The sequence below is a fragment of the Olea europaea genome, chromosome 13 (genome assembly GCF_002742605.1).
Source record: "Olea europaea var. sylvestris chromosome 13, O_europaea_v1, whole genome shotgun sequence".
Taxonomy (NCBI): Eukaryota; Viridiplantae; Streptophyta; class Magnoliopsida; order Lamiales; family Oleaceae; genus Olea; species Olea europaea.
The window spans coordinates 4,824,161-4,829,605 of NC_036249.1; the positions used below are offsets into that span (position 1 = coordinate 4,824,161).

At 30.8% G+C, this 5,445-nt stretch overlaps 1 long non-coding RNA gene across 1 annotated transcript; it reads right to left on the minus strand.

The window, feature by feature from the left end:
- Positions 1-568: 568 nt before the first annotated feature.
- LOC111407363 lies at positions 569-927 on the minus strand. The gene is made up of 2 exons (XR_002705096.1): positions 800-927; positions 569-645 (listed from the first exon to the last, which is right to left on the minus strand). It is a non-coding gene; the product is annotated as an uncharacterized LOC111407363 (long non-coding RNA).
- Positions 928-5,445: the final 4,518 nt, after the last annotated feature.

Consider the following 5,445-nt stretch of genomic DNA (forward strand, 5'->3'; position numbering starts at 1 on the left):
ATATTACATCAACTCTAAGAAGAGCATAATAAAATTCCCAAGATTTTAAGTATATAATCATCAATCATAACTAAACTTCCAAGCAACAAGGCTTCTTCTACTATGAGTCCGTAAAGGCCTAAGTTTAGTGATACACACAAACAAAGCTAAGTTTTCCGATTTTTCAAAAAGAACATGAAACTTGAAAACTTTGATCTACAGGTTACATCTAAGTTCTTTTATACATCAAAATTAAAAGACTAATTGGAACTTTTCTTCCTTTTTGCACAGAATATAATTAAAAGCACTCAAAGATCAAAACCCGCAAAGGAGAACCCGAAAAATAAAATATCAATACTGATTAATGAAAAAATCGGATAAAAGGCAAAAATAAATATCTTTATCTCTGAAAACATACATAACTGATATATCTTTCTTTTATTTTATTTTCTTTTATTTTCTTTTCATTTTTATTTTGGCACAGAAACACAGTTAAAGGTACTCTCAGATCATAACCCACAAAGGAAAAACCCTAATAACTAAATTCCAATATTATTAAAAGAAATTATCGTTAAAAAAGGAATCTTTACCTCTGTTCTTGATCTTCGTTCGCAGAACTTGACATTTTTTTAGCTCTTTCAACTTCTGTGATAAGTGAAAGCTACGCTGCATAAAAAAGATAGAACAAGATTTAAAGACCAGACAAAGCAAAATCGAATCCCACACAACGCTCAATTAATGTATACTTGAGAATACATAAAAAGGCCTTAAAATTGGGGGAAAAATAAAAAACCAGGGAATCATAATTTTTTATTCAGACCCTTCTGCCTTAAGAAGTACGCTGACTGGTGACTTTAGTTGAATCCCAGGACTTGAAGTCAACGCTTTCAATTCTTAGGTAAAATTTCCTCTCTTTTGCGCGTGAGACTGGGACTGGACACGGTTCCGTTTTAACGACAATGGAATCAAATTCTGGATATTTTAATTTAATAAGTGGAACATCGTGTCCAAAATTAATTATGAAATCGTTCGGATTCAGTTCAGTTCAGTTCGATTCGAATCCATTTGATTCCCATGTTTCATATTATAATTAAATTTTTTTATATTTACAAAGTTACATTAAGCCTTTGTTTGAGCCTCATTTTTCTCAAAATTTATTTTTTCAAAATTCATTTTCAACCACACATTTTTCAATAAAATAATTGTACACGCAAATCCAAATCTTTTTCTTAATTTTTAACCACACATTCTCCATCAATTACTATTTAAAAATGCATTCTTTCTCTTAATTCAACTAATAATATATTTAATCTTAGCTCTTACAAAAAAAAAAAAAAAAAAAACTTAGCACAATTTTATGTGTCTATTGCGTCTCTCTTTACTGAATTATTTATAAATTTGATTGTTAAAGTCACATGAAGCGAAAGATAACGAATTCAAAATAATTAAGCAATGCATTGTTGAGCTTCAATTCAATTTTTCCAATATGGTAGAAATGGTACTACGGTAGAGTAACAGATTTGAATAAAAACTTAGGTCAATTTAATTAAATTGGCTTTAAACTGAAAATTAGAAATATAAAAATCATATTTTTGAATTTGAACTAAATTAACTAGTTAGCAAAATTATTTAGAAAAAATAAAATAAAATAACTTATTTAAATAAATTAATTAAAAAATTAGGAAGATTTGATTTTTCGATTCTTAATCTAAAATCGAGAATCGAACCGAACCAATTGATTCTTGATTCAAGTATCCGTTTGAGTATTTAACTTAAAAATAACTGTTCGATTCGATTCGAGAGTTTTGTCCGACCCTACGTGAGATCGTGTGTTTTCTCGAGGGTAGTTTGAGACTGAAAGGAAGCTTCTGATTTACGACAAGGGAAATGCCCAAAGATGACACATTTCACATTTGCAAGAACACTATGATATTGGAAAACATTGCATTTTGGTCCTTGAATCTTATTCGGGCTTTAATGTAAGGTCTTAATATTTTTTTAACACATCGCTCTTAGCTTTTTCTTTTTATAATTTAACATTTACAAGATTCGTGATATACATGGACAGACATGAAGAAGAACAGAGGGAATTCTGACCCAAATATTGACTTTCTGAGAATGTTTGAGCCCAAGTTTTCTCCAAAAAATGCATTTTGAAATAGTGTTATGATGAAAAATGTGTGGTTAAAAAATAAGAAAAAAATTTGAGTATACATATAATATTAATTTATTGAAAAATATATAGTTGAAATAATGTTAAATCACTGTTGAAAAATGTATTTTGATAAAAAAAAAAAAAGGCTCAGATAAGGGCTTAATTATTTGTTTAATCCATTTTTTGTCAAAATGCATTTTAAGATAGTATTTTATTGAAGAATGTGCGGCTAAAAAATAAAAAAAGATTTTAAGTTTATGAGTAAAATTATTTTATTGGAGAATGTGTGGTTAAAAATGAGTTTTTGAAAAAAAAAATTAGGGGGGCCAAACATGGACTATATATTATTTTAAGAAAAGAATAAATGAAAAGGAAATAAGGAAAAAGAGGAGGAAAAAACCACCCCACTCCGTCACCTAGATTTTTTCAAAGAGTAATGCTATTCATAGTCGCTCACTATGGTAGTCATCCTACATAACATCCTGTGTATCGATTTATGATTTGATTATTAATGTGGTCGTTTTTTTGCCTCATATATCAAATCACCAACCTTCACATGTGTATCACGTAAGACGACTGCAATAATGAGTGACTGCAAATATCATGATTCTTTTCCAAATCCCAATTTGTTCTTGAATAACCTATTTATTTCATTTTAAAATCATCGTAGTTCTCTCATAATTGATTACCCGTTGGGCCCCCATTTTTTCAAATTAAAATAAGTAAAATAATATTATTTTTTTTTAAATAGAGTTTTTGAAAAAAAAAAGAAAAAATTTTCGATTTACGTATAATGTTATTTTATGAAAGATTATATAACTAAAAAGAAAAATAAAATAAAATTTAATTTGATGTGGGCCAAACGAGTACTGAAGATCAAAACTTAAATTTTTGCAAGAATTAGTCATTTTTTTTCTTTTTCTAACTAATAAAAGACTAATGCATCAGTCAAAATAGCATTTGACAGTCGAGTTAGCAAATAATTGTTTGATTCTCATTTTGTTCAAAATATATTTTTCTTTTTTTTTTCAATCACACATTCTTCATTAAAATAACATTACACGTAAATCAAAAAAAATATTTTTCAATTACACCTTTCCGATCAATATACTATCTTAAAATACATTTTTTCATAAAAATAAGGCTCAAACACCCTCTAATTTAATGATCATCTCGCATATTTCATATTAAAATTAACATACACTCGTGCACGAACAAGAATACGGCCTCATTATTCCCCCATTAATTGATAATTAATTTTTCTCTCTTTTTATGAATCACACATTTTCTAATAAAATAATATTAAATGTAAATTTATAAACTTTTCCTTCCTTTTTAATCACACATTTTTCAAAAAAATTACTATTCATCTCATTATAACGTAGAATAATGGAGGCCAAACAGGCTATAAGAGTATAATTACAGTGTAAGTTGAACCACCAAATTCACAAATGTAATGGTAAACTCCAGAAAGAAACTGAAAGCCCCCTCCAATCCTAAATTATCTCTGGAAAAATAAATAAAAATTCTCAAAAACAAGAACCATTCAAAAATAAATATCATCCAGAAACTATATTAATCCAGTCATCTACGCGTTGTCTAAGTTCTTACATGACCAAGTAAATTATCCCTTAGTCATGCAAGAAATTATTGCTTCTGCTTGTACTTCAAGCTGTTCAAAACCTATAAATATTTCCAATCAGTTCTGCATCAAACATATATTCATATATCACTTCCAAAATTCTTTTTTCAGGTATACAAATTCTTCTTTTTCTGAAATTTCTGAAGAACAATCATGTCCATAGATGACTTTCGTGGTGGACTTGAGCAAAAGAATTTTTCCTACGAGGAATCAAACATCGGCGTTGATTCATATCCGGACTGGGGAAAGGAATTTTCAGCATACACAAGCGAATTGTACGGAGAAGATTTTGGAGAAAAAAATCATCGATCATGTATGATTCGTTGGAAATCTGGGAGAAGTGTTGATCCGAGGCTGCTGACGCTGCTAGAATCTTTCAGGGAAATTTATGATAAAAGACGTGATTTTTTCAAGAAAATTTTCCCAAAAAGTCAAGAAGATTTTGTGGATGTGTTTAAGAAAACTAGTACTGCTTCGAGGAAGAATAAAGAGGTGAGAAGTTTTCGAACCATTGGTCGGAGCCTTAGCCTCGGCTCACGAAGGCCTCAGCGGTTCAAAGTGCGTACTCCAAACGTGATTGTGGTGGCCGGAGGCGATGGAAAGGGTGATCAAATTCAGGGTGAAACTGCCTCCAAAACTTCAAACCGATGATTTTTATTATGACGCTGGTTGACGGATGTGTAAAATCGTAAGACCACGAACGAAATATTGTTTTTCAATAGAGGGTGGTTTTACTTTTATCTAGAGACAAACCAAAGGGACCAGTGTGGTACATTTCAATTGGCTTCGAAAGGTCAAACTGAATCAGTTGGATAGATGACTATTGGCTTTGAAATTTCCTAGTCTCGGGTCCTATTTCCTAACGGGTATTTGTGGGATGCATGTGCTGTAAAGGTTTTGGAAGAGACGATACAAAGGTGGCTTCACAATTTTTTGTTCCTTTTTTTATGAAAGAATTTATTGATAGAAAGAAAGAAGTTAGAGATTCGCACATTGGAATTAGGTCTATAAAACATTGATTTTGTGTTAACATAGGTCATGTATTCAGATAGGTTCCAGTAGTCAATTCACGCTTATAAATAGATTAACTTGTTCTACTTGTTGAGTAGAAGATCGTGGTATATTTCAATTTACAAAATCAATTCCGGATAAATGAAAAATTGATATCAAAAGTTAGGTTGAAAATAGAGGAAAATTGGCCGTACAACTTGACACCTTGTGCACAACGAGTAGGGATGGCAAAAAGCCCGCCCCGAACGGGTTGACGGGGAGGGCAGGGCAAGGCGCCCCATCGCCCCCGCCCCGTGAAGATAAAAAAAATAATAATAATAATAAAATAAATTTTATTTCTAGATAATTTACCCGCTAAAGACATATTTTAAATTTTTATTATAATATAACTCGAAATTTTGAAAATGTAAAAAATAAAAATAAAAATAAAAATTAAACGGAGCAAAAAGTTGCCTCGCCCCGTCTAAGGCGAGGTGGTGTAGGATTTTGGCGAGCCCCACCCCGATGCCATCTCTAACAGCGAGCAGCCAAGTTTCTGGAAAAAGATACTCGAACGATGGATCAGGGGCCCAATAAATTATGTTTAGAGAAAATTCATATCTAAGAGTTTAATTATAACTCATTTCAAAAATAAGAAATAAAGTTTAAAACCTCAAAA